The sequence below is a fragment of the Mixophyes fleayi genome, chromosome 7 (genome assembly GCF_038048845.1).
Source record: "Mixophyes fleayi isolate aMixFle1 chromosome 7, aMixFle1.hap1, whole genome shotgun sequence".
Lineage (NCBI taxonomy): Eukaryota > Metazoa > Chordata > Amphibia > Anura > Limnodynastidae > Mixophyes > Mixophyes fleayi.
Window position 1 is genome coordinate 146555034 of NC_134408.1, and position 22673 is coordinate 146577706.

The 22673-nt window shown below is 43.8% G+C and overlaps 1 protein-coding gene across 1 annotated transcript in view; it reads left to right on the plus strand.

The window, feature by feature from the left end:
- The first annotated feature begins 2561 nt into the window (after window positions 1–2561).
- Window positions 2562–22673, plus strand: part of TMBIM1 (transmembrane BAX inhibitor motif containing 1) — a 39023-nt gene continuing 18911 nt past the window's right edge. Inside the window, exon 1 of the mRNA XM_075181074.1 lies at window positions 2562–2690. The gene's annotated coding sequence lies outside the window, so the exon portion shown is untranslated. The remainder of the gene's footprint in view (window positions 2691–22673) is intronic.

Here is a 22673-nt window from a genome sequence, read left to right on the forward strand (position 1 = left end):
TGGAGTAATTGCACCATTAAGTTAATGCTGGGGTGGTGACCTACATGAAAAAACAGCCAGTATCTAACTTATGTGCAAAACAGAATACTAATTTGCACCCCTTGCATTGTAACATGGTTTTGTCCAGGAGACTGAAATAAGAAGTTTCTTAAGTTAAGATCCTTAATGAATCAGGCCCCTATTTAGCAAATGTGAATATTATTATTTTAATGTTGGGGCTGGAGAGAGGCCTAATTATAAAATGTGTGTGCTCTTGATTTAACACTGGAACTGGTTGGAGTTTTCTAAATGTTATGTACCCATTTTTTTTTCCAAATAGGGCCTCCAATATTCCAGGATCCAAACAACCAGCAAATGAGCTAAAGTAACCAGCAGTCACAAGGGGTGACAGTGACAAGAACAGGTAGGAGAGAGCAGGACAGTCTGCCAACTGTCCTGAATCTGGTGGGACAGTCCCGAATTTGGGTGACTGTCTCGCCTAGGACAGTTGGGAGGTATGTCCCGCTTCACCGTGTACTGCTCGTGAAGGCAGAACTGTGTGCACCTAACAGTAGTGCACACAGTATTGCCTGTGTATTTGTCTAAAATGATAACCATGCTACATCATAGGGGGTTACCCTGTCTAAAGTGTCCAGGTCCCCCAGAGCCTTAATCCAGCTCTGGGCCTGGGCATAACTATATATATATGGATTAAGCAACACTAAAATAGCCTCTTTTTATATAGATAAATATATATTGTACCAAAAACCTCCCTTTAAGGATGGGTCACTACTTATGGGCCAGTGCTGTGTGCTTGCCCCCCGGGCTGAAGTCTACCAGCCCTCCCCTGGTGGGAGACCGTATAAACTGCTCTTGGAATTTTCAATGTATATCTTTTAAGGCTTCATCCCTTAATGTGATCTGCTAATGTTTACTAAAAATGTTCTCAAAAGTGTTGTATGAGCTATAATAACTCGTCATGTTTACGGACTTCCCCTTTCTGTTCAGGAAGTGTCGTTTTGTTTTTATAGTTCACTAAAGTCTATTTTCCATAGTCAATGTTTTCTGAACCCGCTTATCAGGAGTTCCCTTAGTTTCCAACAACATATGCAAAAGATGTATTTTAATTTGTCCTCCGGGCAGGTGGTTTAGCACAATATAAAGTGGTGATTGTTGCTTGCGGACATGTAGTTATTGTAACCTACCAGGATGTTGAAGGTGTTAGTGTCTATGCTGTTGTTGTCAATGTAAATTTCTAAATCTATAAATATTTTTTAAATTATGAGAACATCGTCTATGTATCTTCTCCAAAGTTTTACTTGTTCCTGGTGGGGTTTGTTATTCTCCCATTTTATTGTTAATAAATGAACAAAACGTGAATTAAGATCGGTGATGTTCCCAATTACTGGCTGTAAAGTGCTCTTTCAAACCAGACAACACAAATCTTATACTGTCAATCAAAAAGTATACTTGAATCTCTTTGTAAGGATATTTTTTTTTTTAAATGTATTCCACATTAATGCCTTTATGTTATATGAATACATGTGTACAATCATGTCATGTCATATATTAGATAGAATTTGACCTGGTTACCACTGTAATCCAGAACCTCAATACCTGTCTTATATCTCAAATAACCTTTCTATTGGGCAGTACGGTGGCTCAGTGGTTAGCACTTCTGCCTCACAGCACTGGGGTCATGAGTTCAATTCCCGACCATGGCCTTATCTGTGTGGAGTTTGTATGTTCTCCCCTTGTTTGAGTGGGTTTCCTCCGGGTGCTCCGGTTTCCTCCCACACTCCAAAAACATACTAGTAGGTTAATTGGCTGTTTTCAAAAATTGACCGGTGTCTCTCTCTCTTTCTGTGTGTATATTAGGGAATTTAGACTGTTAGCTCCAATGGGGCAGGGACTGATGTGAATGAGTTTTCTGTACAGCGCTGCCGAATAAGTGGCGCTATATAAATAAATGATGATGATGATTGTCTGACTGTAGGTGATAAGTACTAGTTTATGTATTCTGAGAGTTTTGATGTTAATGAATTCATCCAAAATATATGGGACATCCAGGTGGCTGTTGTAATTTTTTTTATGTATTTTAGTTCTATATCAGTTTTCCCTATAATTATCTGTACATCTTATTTTCGAACAATGGCCTTGATACAGTGTGTTGAAAGCATTGCAACATTAATGGAACAAAGAGATTTTCATCAATGACATGCAATGGGAGAACAGCGTACAGAGACTTCTCGATAAGAAGTGTACAAGTGTTTGCTAAGAAGACAAACACTGCCTTTAATGGGACTATTTTGAATTTCTTGCATATCAATTACAAGCTGTCTAGGAACAGGTGAAATATTAATGATTATTATTTTAAGTAGAAGAGCCTAGCCTTGTTTTATCCATTCTGGTTTAAAAACTTAGTAAACCATTTTTAAAAAAAATCTATTAACTTTATTGAAATTTTATTTTCATTTTCGCAATTGACTTGCAAATCCCTCGCCAGCAGGTAAAGGGTTACTCAAGTGACTGGTAATACCGAGACTCAGCCACCAGAGGGCGCTGTCATCACACATCCTTTACCTTGGCATTTAGAGTTGAGCAGGGAGTGCTGGAAAGTCTTATTACAACCCACACCCAACTCCCAAACCCTGACTTACACACTGGTCAGACCAGAAATACCCCGGCAGGAGGGTGAGACAGGAGCTCAGGTAAGAGGAGGGCAACAATGGCGACTTGTGCTGTGGGTGTACTGGGGGGAACAAGCAGATCACAGTATCAGTAGCACCAGCTGCCACATGGAGATCGGTTTACTGAAGACTTGTAGGATTTGGGCTGATGAGGAGGAAGGGGGGGTGGAAAGGGCGGAGGAGAAGCGACACTTCTGTGATTGATAGATTGCAAGCTCTTGGGGTGCAGATGAGCTGGGTGTCAGTGTGGTTTGTATCAGTGTGATGTTTACGATGTGTTACTGTTGGGGGAGGGGTCTGGGCACCCTGGTGGGGGTCTTAGAACAATGCATCTCCTACACAGGCTGGATGTGCAGCAGTATCAGGGAATTGTATCATTATATACATAGATTTCCTTGCTGGGTTTGATACATAATATATATATTTGTTTCCCACAACCCTGATCTGTGTGTTGTGACCCAGGTGTGAGTAAAGGAATAGGAACCATTCCGGGAGTATACAGAGAAGAGCTCCCCCTGCTGGCAGTCAGTATGCAGGGAGGGGGGTGTCTGTCAGTATCTGGGGTCTTGGTAATTAACCCTGTATTGCCCGGCAGCAGATTGCACCAGTCACCTATAGGGGGGGTTGTTACTATGTTCCGGCTCCTTTCTGCATTCTACACAGCTGCTTAAATAATAGCATTATATGGTTTATATGTGAGGCTATGAACAGTTACCCCAACAGCCTGCCAATACCCCCTGCTGGACTATTTGCCCTCAGTACCCCCCTCTGAGTTGTCTTGGTCCTCCCTACTATATAATAAGTGTTTTGTTAGTATCCCTGGTGGCTGCATCTGATATCTGTCTTCTAGTTGTTTGTTTATTTATTTACAAAGGGAAGTTTGAAGAAATGTATTTATTACAACAAAGCAGTTTAAGTCAATACAATACATACAATAAATAAATAATGAACGTTCATAGCAAAACAGAAAAGCAGTTTCTGACCTCAGGAGCTTCCACTCTAATCTTGTACATTGTATAACTTGACCCTGATTACCGCAGTACTTTATATTTACATTGGCATAGATATTGATCTATTAAGCTGCCCATTGCCAGTGCGATAATATTAAACCAAGTGAAGCGGATTCACTTCAAGGGCCACGTGGGCGGCCCCCAAACCTTCAAAAGGGCCACACGTTACCCTTAATCTCTGTAATATGTTAAAACAATACATTTAATCCAAGAGAGAGACACCTATCTGTAATAACATATCAGCAGCCATTTTAAACAAGTGTTACAAGCTATAGCAAACACATTTGTCAATAACGCTGGAAGGGGATAGGGGCCACAGGGGACGGCTCAGGGGCCACATGTGACCTATTACTGCATTAGAAACTCATTGATTGTATGGGCAGTGATGTGATTACTCAACTGGTGACTGCCTGGCAGCTGGGAGAATTTTCGATAAAAGATAACTGCTATTACATCAGCATGTTTTTCAGCTGTCAGTAAATTTACTGACTAAAAAAAAAAAAAAGTCAAATTTCTGCCTGTCACAAAAAATTATAAAGAAATTAATGTCATTTACTAAATGTCACCACAACCATTGTTATAGGTCTGGATAGAGTTGTAAGACCTTTATTTTCAGACCCTGGATCCACTTTGTTCCATTTTACCATTACAGATGGTTGTTAGTAAACGTTCAGATAACTGTCAGTAATTATTTTCAAGTGTCAGCAACGCTGCCTGGTGATCAGGTGTCTATGGACTGGATATACTGAGGTCCCTGACAGGTCTCATGGATCCACAGTCCGCTCTCCTCTACCCAATCTGCCATCTTTGTTTTGGGCGAAGTTCTAATTTAAATGCCTAATCTTTGTAGAGACATTCATTGCGTAATAGTGTCTACATAGTGATACATGTAACACACACGTATGTTGCAAACAGACCTGTTAAATGTTCCTGGTTTTATTTTTGTATTTTTTTTTTAAAAAAAATAACTCTGTACACCTTAAAACTGTATTTATTAATTGTGTTTGGAGTGCTTGAATTTGCAGTGTGTTAGTGCAAAGGGTACAAGTTGCATTATTAGGGGTACGTGTTTACAGTTCCTTATTAAAATGTACAATATAAAGTGAAAGTGGAGATCTGTGGTTTCCCCTCAGCCGTGGTTATTACTGCTGAGCTCTAGGTCTGCGTGCATCAAATATTCATCTTATTTTTTTGTAAACAAGATGGAGTTTGTGTCAGGATTACTGATTACACTGTATAAGTGCTTCGTGGATGAGTCACGGAGGTGCAGTTACGCTGGAGCTCTGACTTGGGGGGTGTGGTAGGAGGAATGACTTGTCTAATTCACATATAAACATGTGCTGCACAAACAGACCTTTTCTGTTCCACGAGTGTCTGAATGAGGTCAATGTGTTTGCCAGGAAAATGATTGCAACGTGCGTACAGGATAGGATGCAAGTTTAGGAATATTATAATTCTGGGAAGGGCTGGGTGGAAAGCAGATTTCTTCAGCAGAAAGGGCATCTCCTTTTGAAAGGGTTTGTAAGTCTATTTAAGGCCACAGTCACGAGTATTTTCTGTATACATAGAACTTCCTGACCAACTGATGGCCTTAAACACACTCCAGTAACAGTCATGTGATTTTACATTCCGCCTGACCAAATCATTTCGAGTTGGTTCCGTCCTTGTGGCGGCTTCTGCTGCGTTGTCATAGTACAATGACTGCGCAGTTTGATCTAAATCGGACCAATTTGTCCCACCCATGTGTCAGGCTGCTTTTTATGTCTGGCTAACTTGTCAGTTGTTACTGCTGTAAGGCTGGGTACACACTCAAAAATTTTTCCCCATGCAATAACCTTAACAATTTTACCACCGATAGCACAAAAAAAAGTCCCGATCAGCATCTGATTCCTGTGTACACAGTTATACGATTTACCTTCAGATCTGTGCTCTTCATCTGTCATAACCATCTGCTGATAAGATGGTGACTCTGCACACTCCATAGAGATCTATGGACACTGCCGGTCCTGAGTGCGTACACACTGCAGAATTGGAACGACCTCGTTCCATCGTTGACCAAGATTTTTAGTCCATTTCTAAATTTCAAACGAAACGATACGATCTGCTTTGGAACTATAATCGTACATCATTGGAGCGTACACACTAATGCGATATCGGGCCCAACAGTTGTCAGGGGCAAGCGCAGGATTTGTAGAGGGGTATTTCCACACCACGCCACCAGTGGGCGTGACCAGCATGCATGGGGGCGTGGTTATAATTTTAGACAGTGCTTGGCTGCTCTCCAACTCTTCATATCCCCATAATATACATGGGCAATGCTGCGTGGACTACTGTTAGGTGCACGCAGCTCTTCCTTTTCAAGCAGAGTTGTGTGAAGTGGGGGCAGGGTCCAGCCACCTCAATTATACAGTGTCCCAGGCTTGGAGGGGGATTTCCAGACACTAGGAACCCCCCCCCCCCCCCCCCCAGGTTTGCCTATGGTTGCTTATCATTTAATTGGTCCAATAATCGGTTGAATACCCTGTAGTGTGTACCCAGCCTAAGTAACATCCCAGTCTGCAACCAGTGTCACACAGAGCCTAAAATGACAGAGATCAGTGCTTAATATGTCGACTTCTATCATGGTATGGAAACCTGCATAAATATTTGTGAATGTTCCAGGATAATCATTCTTATTTGACTCTACTTGTACTTAGATGTTACGGTTGTTCATCGCGGTGCTAAAGGGCCACCTACATGTAATAACTACATGATCAGGGGCCGAATGCTATTAATAACATTATATACTGCAATAAAGCCTTTTGGGAATTTCCAAGGAAGGCGGGGCCATTAAATAGCTTTGATGAGCCACATCCACCCGCAGGTTCCTAATTGGACAGTCCTGCTTTAACAAATACACACACAGGAACCGGAATGTTGCTGAATGTTCAGTATTAACGCTGGCGTCTGTACAGTAGTAATTACATTGGTGTCTTCTGGGACAGGTGCGATGATGATGGAGGTGATATGACAGGAGGATGATGGAGGTGATATGACAGGAGGAAGCTGAGAGATCTGTGTCATTTCTCACTGGAATACATGACAGACAAAGCAAATCATTTTATAGATTGCAATGGAAGGAGCAGATTTCTGGGTTCTTTTCCGAGTTGTAGTAAAAATATAACCGTTCAGATGCTCAGTTGGTGGAAATGTATCTTTATAACACAGCAGAAAATTAATTGTTATCCTACAGAGTCTATAGTAGGTACTATCATCGGCTGGAATATTCATTTAATTAGGAATTAGATCATTTAACCTCATAACAGTATAAAATAAAATGGAATCTTAAAAGTAAGTGACATTTGCACAACTAGAGTCTTCGTTTAACAATTCTAGAGCATAATATAGTGATTAGTGATGGACACATCTTACTGTTATATCGCTCACATCTCCAGCTCAGTAGTGTACATAAACCAATTAATTAGTTTCACTTTTCTTTAGGGGTCCATTATTAAATTAAAAGTAAAATATAAGATTTGTCGCACATATTTAAAAAAAACAAAAAAAACAAAAAATATGATCTTAAAAATCCCTGTAAGGAAATAATAAATGATCCAGTGGCTACTAAGTGATTTCCCATCCCCTAAACTCAGCCGTCCCACGAGGTTCTGTCTCACTGACTGTAGAAACCTGGCCCCGCCCATTGTGGGAGGGGTCACTGGTGACTCTCAGGACTTGGGGTATCTCTTGACGCAATGGTCTGGGCAGATGTTGATGCCTCAGTGACAGACAGGATATTTGACGTAGGCTGAATGTGGATAAAACCTGACTCCGTCCTCTCTTCTTGCTCGGTCTAGTTATCTGTCTGTGGGTGCTGTCTTAGTAACGTATAGGACGCAGCGAGCTCTGTCAGCCAATCACATGCGGGTTTATATTGGTATATTGGTTAACATGAAGGCAACATGGCCTGACCACTAGAGGGAGCAACAACCAATCAAAGGGCAAACAGGGCACAGGAGAGCTTGGAATGGGCAAACATGGAGGGCATGTGAGCTTTAAATCTGGAAGACTTAGTGAGTCAGTGGTGTTGGCACCACCGGGCAGGGTTCGGTGTGGGGCGCCGCCCTGGGGCCCGGGGCTCCGTGTGGCGCGCCGGCCTCCGGCTCTGAGATTCCTGATGGTAATGTGTGTATTAATCTCTGGCCTGACAATATGTAGTAAGTTATCTTATGGATTTTGTGTAAAAAAAATAAAAAAATGCACAACATTCACAATCCTGGGTGAGAATTGTGCACTGTTTCTTATGAATGTAGGGTTCAGACTTGTTTGGGTGGCTCAATTTTATATTTGGGGCAGCATGGAGGCTCAGTGGTTAGCACTTCTGCCTCACAGCACTGGGGTCATGAGTTCAATTCCCGACCATGGCCTTATCTGTGTGGAGTTTGTATGTTTTCCCCATGTTTGCGTGGGTTTCCTCCGGGTGCTCCGGTTTCCTCCCACACTCCAAAAACATACTGGTAAGTTAATTGGCTGCTATCAAATTCACCCTAGTCTGTGTGTGTGTGTGTCCGTCTCTGTCTGTCTGTGTATATTAGTGAATTTAGAGTGTAAGCTCCAATGGGGCTGTTACGAGCCGCGGCAGTGCCCAGCCGCCGCGACTCACTCACCCGCGTCCCGGCCGTCGCCATGGCGACCGGGACGTCATTTCCGGCCATAACCCGGCCGTTGCCGGGGCAACCAGCAGACGCTTCAGAGCTGCGTCCCGGCAATAGGAGGAAGCCGGGCGCAGCGATTCTACAGCCTGTGGGCTAATTAATAGGGGCAGATCATAGGAGGCAATTACAGGCATTAGCCTGCAACTGTGCAGGCCAGGGGCAAGCCCTGATTGGCTCTATTAGTGACTGCTCTATTAACCTGCAGGAGTGTGTTCAACCTGTGATTGGTTCAGCTGGGTATTTAAGGCAATGAGGTCTGCTGCCTCATTGCCGGTTATAGCTTCTGTGCTCCAGTCTGCTGACCTGCTTGTTCCAGTTCCTGTATCCTGTATCTACGTTTGACTTCCCGTGTATGACCCTTGGCTTCGTATTGGACTTCGCTTGTGTTTCCTGTGACCCTGATCCTTGGCTTGTTTACCCGTTCTGCTACTTTGCCTGTGACCTCTGACCTCAGCTTGTTCATCATTACTGTTACCTGCTGCCGGCCTTTGACCTCTGCGTGGACCTGACTCTTCTTGCCTGGGTTCTCCCCAGCCGGTACACACTTCACGACCCTCTGTCAGTCTGCAGCCCAGTCTGTCCCCACCATCAGGGGCTCCAGTGAACACCTGACTGGCAGAGTAGACTCCGGGTTGTGTTGTGCCGGCTGGAGGGGTTCCTAACATTATAACCGGCCCACTCACGGAGACAAGATTAGGATGGATGCAAGTGGATCCACACCGTCTCCGGCACAAACCCTAGCAGGCCATGTTGAGTCTTTGTATCAGATGATGCAGGGATTGGCTGAGCGTATGTCTGTTCAAGAAGAAGCCACAAAAGCTTCACAATCTCCTCCAGATCCCATCTGTGAGCCCAAAATGAATTTACCGGATCGGTTCTCCGGAAATAGAACCTTGTTTCGGAACTTCAGGGAGAGCTGCAAGCTCTATTTTCGGATGAGACCCCGCTCCTCCGGTTCAGAGCAGCAACGAGTTGGGATTATTATTTCCCTTCTACAGGGTGACCCCCAGTCTTGGGCGTTTTCTTTGCCACAGACCAGTCCGGCCATGCAGTCCGTAGACTCCTTCTTTGAGGCATTGGGTTTACTGTACGATGACCCGGATCGAGTGGCCTCCGCGGAAGCTAACCTACGGTCCTTGAAACAAGGCAGACGGTCGGCAGAAGAATACTGCGCGGAATTCCGTAGATGGTCACCTGACAGTGGATGGAACGACCCTGCCTTACGTAGTCAGTTCCGTGTCGGCCTATCTGAACAGATTAAAGATTCGCTAGTGCAATACCCGTCTCCTAGCTCTCTGGAGGATCTGATGCACCTCTCCATTAAAATTGACAGGAGATATAAAGAGCGGAAAACTGAAAAGGAAACGTCATCACCTCCATCCGCCTTCGTTCCTATCTCCCAGGATGGTGAGGAACCAATGCAATTGGGAGCATACCGTCTTTCCTCTGAGGAGAGAGACAGGAGACGGTCACAAGGCTTATGTTTATATTGTGGAGCAAGAGGCCACTTCTCCCGTTCTTGCCCAAACAAGTCGGGAAACGAGCATGCCTAAGGAACGAGGGGAGAGTTCACTTAGGTCTACAAATTGTCTCCCAGAAAAATGCACTATTGGTCCCTGCACAGCTCACGTTCAGTGCTCGTTCTACGAAACTATCAGCCTTCATTGACAGTGGAGCTGCTGGCAACTTCCTTGACATCGAGTTTGCCCGCTCTGCTGGGATTCCGCGGATTAAACTCCAATCTGCCATTACGGTATGTGGCTTAGATGGTAGTCCGTTGCCAGGAGGCAAGATTACTTGGGAGACCCCACCACTACAGTTGAACGTTGGCGCTCTCCATTCGGAATCCATAGTCTTACGTCTTATCGAATGTCCATCGGTTCCTTTAATTCTGGGCCACCCTTGGCTATCCTGCCATAACCCCGTCATGGATTGGGCAAAAGGAGAAATTGTCCAGTGGAGCCCCCATTGTACACAGTCTTGCTTGACACTACCTCTACGTATTATTCAGTCTATTCCGGAGCAGCTCCCTTCTCAGTATCATGACTACTGGGATGTTTTCTCCAAAAAGGCTGCTGACACACTACCACCGCACCGCAATTTCGACTGTGCCATTGAGCTCATTCCGGGCTCTAAATTACCCAAGGGACGCTTGTATCCTCTCTCCGGTCCAGAGACCAAATCCATGCAGGAGTATATTGACGAAAACTTGGAGAAGGGCTTCATCAGGCCATCCAAGTCCCCAGTAGGAGCAGGGTGTTTCTTTGTACCCAAGAAGGACGGTGGACTCAGACCCTGTATCGACTATCGAGGGTTGAACCTTATTACGGTTAAGAACACCTACCCCCTTCCCCTCATCTCCGTTCTTTTTGATCAATTAAGAGGAGCCACTATCTTCACAAAAATTGATCTTCGTGGAGCCTATAATCTCATACGTATTAGAGCAGGTGATGAGTGGAAGACGGCGTTCAACACGCTCTCGGGCCATTACGAATACCTGGTCATGCCGTTTGGCCTGAGTAATGCTCCTGCCGTATTTCAGGATTTGATTAATGAGGTGTTACGTGAGTTCCTGGGACACTTTGTTGTTGTTTACCTTGATGACATCCTCATATATTCAAAATCGTTGTCTGCGCACCAGGGTCATGTCAGACAAATCCTACAGAAATTACGGGAACATCACCTCTACGCGAAACTCGAGAAATGCGAGTTCGAGGTCCAGAAGGTATCATTCCTCGGTTATCTAATCTCCTCAGAAGGTTTCTCCATGGACCCAACCAAGGTCCAAGCAATTCTGGATTGGATTCAACCGAATAACCTCAAGGCGGTCCAGAGATTCCTGGGATTCGCCAATTACTACAGGAGGTTTATTGGCGGCTTTGCTGATATCGTGGCTCCTATTGTCACCTTGACCCGCAAAGGAGGTGATCCAACTGTTTGGTCACAACAGGCAATAAATGCATTCAAAACCCTGAAGAAAGCTTTTGTGTCTGCTCAGGTTCTCAGACATCCGGATCCTAGGGTACCGTTTGTTCTTGAGGTAGATGCTTCTGACGTCGGTGCTGGGGCTGTCTTGTCACAAAAGGACCCCCAGACCCACCGCTTACATCCATGTGCCTTTTTTTCCCGTCAGTTCTCATCAGCGGAAACCAACTATGACGTGGGAAACCGAGAATTGCTGGCAATTAAATGGGCCTTTGAGGAATGGCGACACTGGTTGGAAGGCGCTGCACACCAGATCTCCGTTATAACGGATCATAAGAACTTACAGTATATACAGTCAGCCAAACGTCTGAACCCCCGACAGGCTCGGTGGTCGCTGTTCTTCACTCGGTTCAACTTTATTATCACCTATCGTCCTGGTTCCAAAAATATTCAAGCGGACGCCCTGTCTAGAAGTTTCCTGGCACATCATGCTCCGGTCACCTGCTCAGAGCCTATTGTTCCTGTGTCTATGATTCATGCCGGATTAACTCAAGATTTGAGCTGTACCTTACAAAGGTTCCAGAGGTTGGCTCCTGATAACACTCCGGCAGGATGTTTGTTTGTCCCAGTTCATCTAAGGAAGACAGTCCTTGCTGAGGCACACAACAGTCGGACTGCTGGGCATCCTGGAGTCTACAAAACACTGGAAATCCTTTCCCGTACTGTATGGTGGCCGTCTCTGTCTGCTGACGTCAAGAGTCACGTCCGGTCCTGTGAAGTTTGTGCCAGGAACAAAGTTCCCAGGACTCGCCCGGTAGGTCAGTTAGTTCCGTTGGCCGCCCCTGGTAAACCCTGGACCCATCTGTCCATGGACTTTATAGTCGATCTGCCACCCTCTGCGGGACACAATACCATTTGGGTCGTGGTAGACCGGTTCAGCAAGATGGCACATTTCATTCCACTCACTAGGCTGCCTACTGCTCGAGATTTGGCAGTTTTGTTCATTCAACACATTTTCCGCCTCCATGGACTCCCTACAGACATCGTCTCCGATCGGGGTTCCCAGTTCATAGCGCAGTTCTGGAGATCATTCTGTACCCTCCTGGGAATCAAGGTCAGTTTATCATCTGCATACCACCCTCAGTCAAATGGGCAGACTGAAAGGGTTAACCAGTCCTTGGAGAAGTTCTTGCGATGCTACATATCAGAGTTCCATGACAACTGGTCCTCCTTGTTGCCCTGGGCAGAATTTGCCTGTAACAACTCCTGTCACTCATCCACGAAAACCTCTCCGTTCTTTTGCAATTATGGTTTCCACCCCAGATCTAACTCTTTGTATTCACTCCAGTCCGTTGGTATCCAGGAAATCCGTTCCACTGCCAGGGATCTCAGAGTTGTCTGGAAGAAAGTACATTCATCTTTAAAACAAGCCTCACTTATTGCAAAAAAAAAATTCGGACCGACACCGTACCCCCTGCTCCCTTAAGGTTGGCCAGAAAGTCTGGCTGTCTACAAAAAATATCAGGCTCAGACAACCTTGCAAGAAATTGGGCCCTAAGTTCATCGGGCCGTTTCTTATCATCAAGCAGGTGAACTCCGTCGCATTTAGGTTAAAAATTCCAGGCTCGTTAAGAATTCCAAACACCTTTCATTGTTCTCTATTGAAGCCAGTGCTTTATCCTGGTCAAGCCCAGTCTTCAAGTGTGCCTGGGAGAGGTTCCAGTGGGCCACAAAAATTCGTGATTCAAAAGGTCCTTGATTCTAAAAATGTTCAAGGACAGGTGCATTTCCTTATACAATGGAGGAATCGCGGATTAGAAGAGCGATCTTGGGTTCCGCGGAGACAACTCCATGCCCCAAAGAAACTGAAGGAGTTCTTCAAAAAATTCCCTAGGAAACCAGGATGTCGGGGTCCCTCGACCCCTCCTCAAGGGGGGGGTACTGTTACGAGCCGCGGCAGTGCCCAGCCGCCGCGACTCACTCACCCGCGTCCCGGCCGTCGCCATGGCGACCGGGACGTCATTTCCGGCCATAACCCGGCCGTTGCCGGGGCAACCAGCAGACGCTTCAGAGCTGCGTCCCGGCAATAGGAGGAAGCCGGGCGCAGCGATTCTACAGCCTGTGGGCTAATTAATAGGGGCAGATCATAGGAGGCAATTACAGGCATTAGCCTGCAACTGTGCAGGCCAGGGGCAAGCCCTGATTGGCTCTATTAGTGACTGCTCTATTAACCTGCAGGAGTGTGTTCAACCTGTGATTGGTTCAGCTGGGTATTTAAGGCAATGAGGTCTGCTGCCTCATTGCCGGTTATAGCTTCTGTGCTCCAGTCTGCTGACCTGCTTGTTCCAGTTCCTGTATCCTGTATCTACGTTTGACTTCCCGTGTATGACCCTTGGCTTCGTATTGGACTTCGCTTGTGTTTCCTGTGACCCTGATCCTTGGCTTGTTTACCCGTTCTGCTACTTTGCCTGTGACCTCTGACCTCAGCTTGTTCATCATTACTGTTACCTGCTGCCGGCCTTTGACCTCTGCGTGGACCTGACTCTTCTTGCCTGGGTTCTCCCCAGCCGGTACACACTTCACGACCCTCTGTCAGTCTGCAGCCCAGTCTGTCCCCACCATCAGGGGCTCCAGTGAACACCTGACTGGCAGAGTAGACTCCGGGTTGTGTTGTGCCGGCTGGAGGGGTTCCTAACAGGGGCAGGGTCTGAGGTGAGTGAGTTCTCTGCACAGCGCTACGGAATTAGTGGCGCTATATAAATAAATGGTAATAATAATAATAGGATTGTGCGTGAACTTTGTCACAGTATCAGCCGGACACTGAACTTATTAATAACACTATCTGTGGACATCACTGTAATAATATTTGTATATTTGCAACATTCTGGCGTGTCCCAGTATATGGTTTTATGCACAGTACCGTACATTAAGACCTCATAAGCCCCAGTGGGTAGGGAAATTGCCTTATAATTTATGTTGGTACATTATGTTGTATATTTATACCATATATATCCTGTACAGTATGCACATATATTTTTTTCTCAGCTTCTAGCTACCCTAGGTTAAACCCGGCTTATCAGAATAAAGTAGACTTGTTTGTCAGCTGGAAATGTAAATTATATTAATACATTAAAAAAACACATTCACTGACAGGCATGTCTGCTATTAATGGTGGTCCAGAGACCTTTGGTGTTTAAAATGTACTCCGCACCTACACAGGGGGCAGCCATTTTATGGACAACCATTTTTAATGAGAATGGTGGATATCCATTTACCAGGAACAAATGGCAGCACTCTGTGCTTCATGCTTAGTGATGTCACAGGTTCCTAGCGAATTGATTGGCTGACTCCGCTACATGTACATACGTATGTCATCCTAACATATTAAAGTGGGTTTTTTTCAGAGAGAGGATTTTGCAGGTTACTGAGAAGCTTTAAGGGCACCTGTCGCCTACACACTGTGCAGGCAGCCATTTTGTGGACTGAATCAATATTCACAAGAATACAGCCTCTCTATTCAGTAGGAACCGGTGACATCACCGAGACACCTTGTGACCAGCGTATTACCAGGCACTGGTTGCTATTTTTCTCCTGCAAATTGGTTCAGTCTGCAATATCACAGCTTCCACTGTGTTGTCACCTCAGACCGATATGTTGCTATATTGTTATTTTTAGAAGTGAAGCGTCACAGTTTCTGGTATGTTCAGAAGAATTGTTACCAGGATCATTCTGGAGCCGCACCCTGCTAATGAATCTCTACAGACTGAAGTGTCTTTTACATTTCTGTCTCCATTACTGAAGTCATGTTGTCTTACCTGTCAGTCTTTGATTAAATCTTGGTCTCCATGAAAATGGCTACCTCCATAGGCATCAATACATGGACATAGGACACAATTTCTGAACTGTGTCATCATGCCACAGATGGCGAAGCCAACCACGTCTTGTACTGGCTCAGCGTCAGGGAGAATGCCGGACTCTTCAGGGAGTGAGGGAGATCACCCCTATTTCAGGGAGAGTTGGCAAGTATGTTTTAACAATTAATGATGTTACAGTATGTTTATTATATGAGACTGTGTCTTATATCTACCATGGAAGCCCCACAAGACACGTTCCGAGCATTGATCTTGGGACGGCAAATTAATTATTTTAAGTATTTTTATTTTGTTTTTGTTCTATTTTTTCCAGTGGACACATTATATAGGGGGATAGACAGACTGTGGACTGTTAGGGCATTGATATTTATCTTATCTTTTACACTTTGGCGTACGGCAGATACAGCGTTACCTGAAGTGCGTTGCCATCTTTATACCGCGCACCATCTGTTGCTGCCAGTCACGGCCACTAGTTCCCTTTATTTAGTTGTTTAATAAGGTACTTGCTGTATTTGTGCTTTGTAAACCAATAGGTACTTGTAGATATTTCAGATGCAATATTATGACTGCATAAAGTTAGAGCTCTGAAATGCTTTACATACACGTTCGGGCTGAGAGAAATTTCAAGTACACCCCCCCCCCCCTCCCTTTCCTTCCCGGTAAAAATAAAAAATAAATAAAGGCGGTGAAGTTGGCAGACTAGTTGGAGCACGCTGTAACCAGTCACTTTCACTTACTGGGCAATTACCTCACTAAACACTTCAGAAACAAAACGTTTCCAGTATTTTTCTGCAGAAAGGAAATTGTAAACATCCGCATTTCTTGAGAGATTTTCCACCCCTTTAAAATAACTCACCCCCACTCCATAATGTGCGTGTTCATCTGATGCACCGTCAGACAGGCGTTGGTGTCAGTCATGATTCCAGACGACCGCTGGTGTTTCCTCCCCTCAAAAATAAACCAAAGGAAAAAATAATCTGACAATAAAAATGATTCCCGTCATTATACTTGACATGGTGAAATATGTCACATGTGAACCTTGTATAATCTGTATAGTGGGTCCTCGATGTGACCTAGATCATAGTTACCTACTTTCTCTGGAATGTCCTGGGACTCTTCAATATCCCTGGGTTCTCCGGGAGATCAGAACACTCCCCCCTGCATCATCATCATTTATTTATTATAGTGCTTGCAAATTCCGTAGCGCATCTAGCACATTTCCCAAGTATGCGACTCAAAGTAAATCACATCATTTTGGCCCTGACACCCTTTGTATTGTGCCGGCATGGAGAAGCAGGAGTCGAGGCTGCGATGATGAAATACGCACGCTCACACCCCTCGCCTGCACTCTGCACCAGGATCGCAAATGTTGCAAAATACGGTCTAGGTGCGTTCTTAAAGCGATTTAAATACAGCGCTCCCGTTTTTTTATACCATACATTTTTTTTTATAATGCCATCACCCGTTACCGCACAGTATATTCTTTGTATTACAACTTGCGTATAGCGGCACAGTGGTTAGCATTGTTGCGCTGGGGTCATGAGTTTGATTTCAACCAGGTCCCTGTCTGTGTGGAGTTTGAATGTTCTCTGCATGTTCCCAAGGGTTTTCTGCCACAGTTCAAAATATACTAAAATGTTTATTGGCTTCTGACAAAATGTACCCTAGTGTGTGGGGGTGGCATGGACGTTAGATTGTAAGCTCCAATGGGGCAGGGACTGAAGTATATGATTCAATATTCTTCCACAGCGCTGCGTAATATGATTAGCGCTATGTAAATAAACAATAAAATATTAAATTATATGTCACTTTCTTTATAATGCTTCTCCCAAGAGTGACCACGCCCATAGATCCAGACCGCATATGATGGCTGTTAGCTAGTATGTGCGTTCTCCCGCTGATCGCAGGTCGCTATGTCACTCAGCTGCTGTACACAAGCCTGGCGACTCTCTGTGTTTGGCCCGTGCGTGGGAAGCATTAGAGTGGCCCTTTTTTTAATGTTTTTTGTTTTCACAGATTATTTTTGTAATAGATTAGTTTACTAAACTACTGTGAATATTTTACATTTCCCAATAATTCTCCATCCAGTCAAAATGATGAAATTAGCAGAGCTGCGGTTTGGAATTGTAAAGCGTTTGAAACAAAACGGTCAGCACGGTGGCTCAGTGGTTAGCACTTCTGCCTCACAGCACTGGGGTCATGAGTTCAATTCCCGACCATGGCTTTATCTGTGTGGAGTTTGTATGTTCTCCCCGTGTTTGTGTGGGTTTCCTCCGGGTGCTCCGGTTTCCTCCCACACTCCCAAAACATACTAGTAGGTTAGTTGGCTGGTAACAAATTGACCCTAGTCTCTCTCTCTGTCTGTGTGTGTGTGTGTGTGTTAGAGAATTTAGATTTTAAGCCCCAACGGGGCAGGGACTGATGTGAATGAGTTCTCTGTACAGCGCTGCGGAATCAGTGGCGCTATATAAATAAATGGTAATAATAATAATCTCTGAGGGATAGGACTAGATCTGCAATTCCCATGAAGAAATACTTAAGGTTATATTTATCAAACCTTCTAAGATGGAAAAGTGGAGTTGGCGCCCATAACAACCAGATTCTAGCTATCATGTACCTACTACATTCTAGAAAATGGTAGCTGTAATCTGATTGGTTGCTATGGGCAACACCTCCATTTTGACTTTTAGAAGGTTCGATAAATCTACTCTCCTAATATTTTACAAATATACAAGAAGTATAATATATCCATTTAAAATGTAATTAAATAGCACTGTTTGTACAATTGGGGTAATTGTATTGTCTTGAATAAATTGGTCACATGGTTCCACATTCCTGTGAAAGTCTGTCTCACGTCACTTTCTGGAGAAGCTATATACTAGACGTTTTTTGTAAAATCTCCTTTACCAGATTGCATGTACTTTAAAAAAACAAACAGAGAAATATAGTGAAAGAGATAAAGGCTTCTCTAAATTAATGAAATCTGTACAAGTGAATAAAAACATTTGAGAGGGCAGCCAAGGACAAAGCAGACCAATGTACATGTGCAAACAAAAGAAAGTTGTTGTTCAAAGCTCAGAAACAAACAAATCACTATGTGTCAGCATGTATATAAAGGAGAATTTTGTGCACAATATAGCTATGTTGGGGTTGAGCTCACCTCCCAACGTCACGGCATCTCCTGTAGTCCCTAAACTAGTGATCCAAATTTATATTCAAGGTGTCACATTTAAAATCTTCCCCCTGAGCCCCCATATTATAAAATCTGCAGCACCTGGAGGGAGTGGTCAACTCCCAGAAAAACAAACTAAAAATTAGTGAAGGAGAACTATGCTGACACAGTGATTTATTTATTGTTTGTTTGTGAGCGCTGGACAACAAGTTTCTTTTGTTTGTACAAACAGAGAAATTTGTTTCCAGGATGATATCACTTTTGACGCTCACATCTACATCATATAATACAGGATGAGATTGTATCTAATGTTGTATAATATATATTATAATGTTATATAATATTGTGTATAATGCAGACCAGACAGGCTGCAATATCATTGCAAAATGCTGATGCTTTCTATATTCTGTCATTTTGAGGTCCAAGGGGTATATTTACTAAACTGCGGGTTTGAAAAAGTGGAGATGTTGCCTATAGCAACCAATCAGATTCTAGCTGTCATTTATTTAGTACATTCTACAAAATGACAGCTAGAATCTGATTGGTTGCTATAGGCAACATCTCCACTTTTTCAAACTCGCAGTTTAGTAAATATACCCTAAATGTTTCCGTCCTCTGTGATGTTGTATAAGATTATAATCTCTGTACAGCACATATTGGTTTGGGGTCACAGTTAGATGTCCTGAATTATGGGTAAAGGTTAGTTGTTTGTCTGACGGCCAAGCTTGCCGTGACGGACGTGTTTCATCTTGTCTGTCCTGTCCTATCTCCGAAGGGACATTAATTCTCTTGTGGTTGCTTAGGGGAACAACACCGTGTGACAAGTTATATTAATGTGTCTGTAAGTTAAGGCTACATTTTAATTTTTTAGAACAGGTGTCATTAGGCACATTTCCCGAGAACAACATTCTGCCTTCTGTAGGGAACACCATGGTTATGTGTAAGAGAATTCTTGACCATTGCAATACACGGATGTCTCTATGACGTCAAACTTCCCAGTCCTGATTTTTATTTTACTTCCCACTTTTTATTTTTTTTGAGCTCCTGTGTTTTGGTGAAATAATGTTTCTGTGTTTATTGTTTATGTGCATATTTTCCGTGACCTTATTTCCTGGTTGTCGGTTAGACAACAGGTGACCAATTGTAAAAAAATCCTATTGATTGCGGCACGACGCCAGCTCTCGCTGCCAATACGAAGGCCACAAATTACTCGCACACTCACACACTCTCCCTCCGGTCAGACTTGTGAATGATTTAATACCAAACCCCTTCAAAGTATTTCTGGCTCCTATGTTCATGTTGCTGGTGGCTCTCAAAAGGGAACTCTAGCGTCAGAGAATTGTCATCCAGGTAGATGGGTTCATTATTGTTGTCCTTACGTATGACGGCAAATACATTTGGTCTTGACATTCGATATAATTTTGCCTGTGCAGTAGATCTAATAGGGCAAAGAAACGAAATCTGCATGGACAGTAGAGTTCTCTGAAGTTAAGTTCCCCTTTAACTCCTAGAAAATGATCCCAGTATAGAGCCTGGGTGGGGGGTGACATAGATTCTAATCTGTAGGAACTGATCAATACTACTCGGTTGGATCTGGAATCTCTGCGAGTTCTGGGAAAAGCGATAACTTGGAGAAATCAATCTTAAATTTCACCCAGCTCTTGAACGCTTTGTGTTCTTGGAGCCAGATTATTCCATAAAGAGGCATTTTGGCCGGGGTCCTTACCATTTCATACCTGCGCACGTCATAGTCCCTGATAAATCTTTTTAGGAGAACCCCTCCAGCCAGCAGAAATTGCCCTGATAATTGCCCCTTCAACGTACCACTTAGTTGAGTCTTCAGGATACTCTGTAGATGTAGACCATAAGTGCACATAGGCAAATTCACATATTGTCAAATACAAAGTACCATCTGTAGCTTCCACTTACAGACAGCCATGAAGGACAAAACTCTGTCCAAAACCTTGCAGGTCTCTGTACCAGGCACCGGGAGCACCGTGCTGCAGGGGGTCTTATGATGGTAATCATAGGGGTACCAGGAGAGAGACCCCACACATCTGCTAATATCTATAGTGTATCGTTTTATCTCCGCTGAGAAATAACATTTAATAATTAATAAATGTAAATATGGCGCTAAATTGTTCTGTACAACAAAATAAACCCTACAGGACCATTTTAATCAGTCCTGATAAATAGAGGCAAAGAGTAGTCACTCTGGGGCTGTCAGACCCTGATAAAGAAAACATTGTCCTTATAGAAAGGTTAATAACATCATATTTGCTGGTGGAAACTGGAAGTGGGACAAATCTTTGCACCTAGTTGTAAAATGTTTATTGTAAACTTGTCCCCTGCCTATATTTAAAGAGGGCAGTTATCCACACGTAAAAATACATTGATATATTTTTATTTTACATTATTTTATTTTTATTACTAGAATGCTATCTATTTCCTCCATAGTCAGATAATAAACAAATAATCATTTTTCACAAATGTGTCCAGTATTATATGAAGGTAGAAATGTTTTTTAATTATGCACAGAAAACCATTAATAGAACACCTGTCCTGTGTAGTTTTATAGAGATGTAACAAAGCTCCCTTTTTATATTTGATGCTGAACAGCTTATTACAGTGCCCAGCATTATTTTATTAGCTATGCCGGTCAGTCCCACCTTAGTGAAACTGGCATCCAGTGTTGGCATCCAGGTTGGTATACTCGGCACAGCTATACTCCGCAGTCTGTAGTTCCCATTAGACGGCTGTGTCAGATACCATCTGTACTCTGCCGATTCAGATGGTGCAATCTGTTTACATAACGAGAGCAGAGGCTGTTTTCTCTACCTAGATCCTTATCACTAAGAACAAATGCACATTTATAGGTATGGTTTTGTAGTATTTAATTAATATGATGCAGATTTTAAAGGTCGAGGAACTAGTACTAGGGATAGGAATTTAGGCAGTCTTTTATATATATATATATATATATACTGCAGCGAAGCAAAGGTACAATACCCAGAATACTTCATTTTAAGTACCAGATTATGGGAAATGACTGTTTATAGCTTAACCAGGGATTACAGCAGAAATCCTACATTTATTTTTATTTTTTCTGCTTTAAATACTTTTCAAACATGCATCTGTCCTTAGCTATCCTCCTACAAATCGTTATCTCCTTTTCAAAAGCTCTCTGTTTGGCAAACAAAAATGGCTGCTAGACACAAGCAGTCTGCTACTCGGACACAGGCTTACTCATACTTGACAACTTTTCCTTCTTGGCTTCAGGGAGATCACGGGGGAGGTGGGTGTGCGGGGGCGGGGCTTGATGAATCAAATAATTTTGCCCCTGCCCCCTAAACGAATGTCACAATTTTGGCCTATTACAGCAGGGGGCGGGGCTAAGATGACGCGATACTTGTGTCATTAAGCCCCATCACTTACCTATTGTGGGGGCGAGAACCGGAAGGTTGCCCTGCTCTCCCAGGAGGTCTCCCAGAAATGCAGGAGTCTCCTGGTCATTCCGGGAGAGTAGGCAACTATGCGTTAAAGAAAAGCAGCTAATGAATCTCTAGAGACTGAAGTGTCTTTTACATTTCTGTCTCCATTACTGAAGTTATGTTGTCTTACCTGTCAGTCTTTGATTAAATCTTGGTCTCCATGAAAATGGCCACCTCTCTAGGCATCAATACATGGACACAGGACACAATTTCTGAACTGTGTCATCATGCCACAGATGGCGAAGCCAACCACGTCTTGTCCTGGCTCAGCATCAGGGAGAATGCCAGACTCTTCAGGGAGTGAGGGAGATCACCCCTATTTCAGGGAGTCTCCCTGACATTCAGGGAGAGTTGGCAAGTATGCTCTCAGTTTGGCAACAAAAATGGCTGCCAGACACAGACAGTCTGCTACACGGATACCGGGTCACAGCTCTCTGCATGTCATGTGATGGCTCTTTCATTAGTGGAGGCTGGGGGGGGGGGGGGGGGGGGGTTGCAATGAGGAGCTGCAGGGTCCGAGATTACAGTTTTTCCATGGTCCTCCCGCTTTTAGCCACGGCTGTGAGACTGACCATGGATCCCGGAGACAAAACGGCTGCACGGAGCAGGACTGGGATTCTCTTGAGGCAGAGCTATGATGGGTTTCTCCCTAGTTAGGAATGTAGCTTTATATTTCTTATTTGCAACATTCATTATTTATTTAAATAATAATAATAAAAAAAAAAAACTCTCCCAAGAACATTTACACATAAAATACAAGGTGTCAGGAGCTGAAATTTGTGATTGTGAGGGAATAGTTTCCACCACATGTAGGTGAGGTCGTGTCTGACACTGCAGACC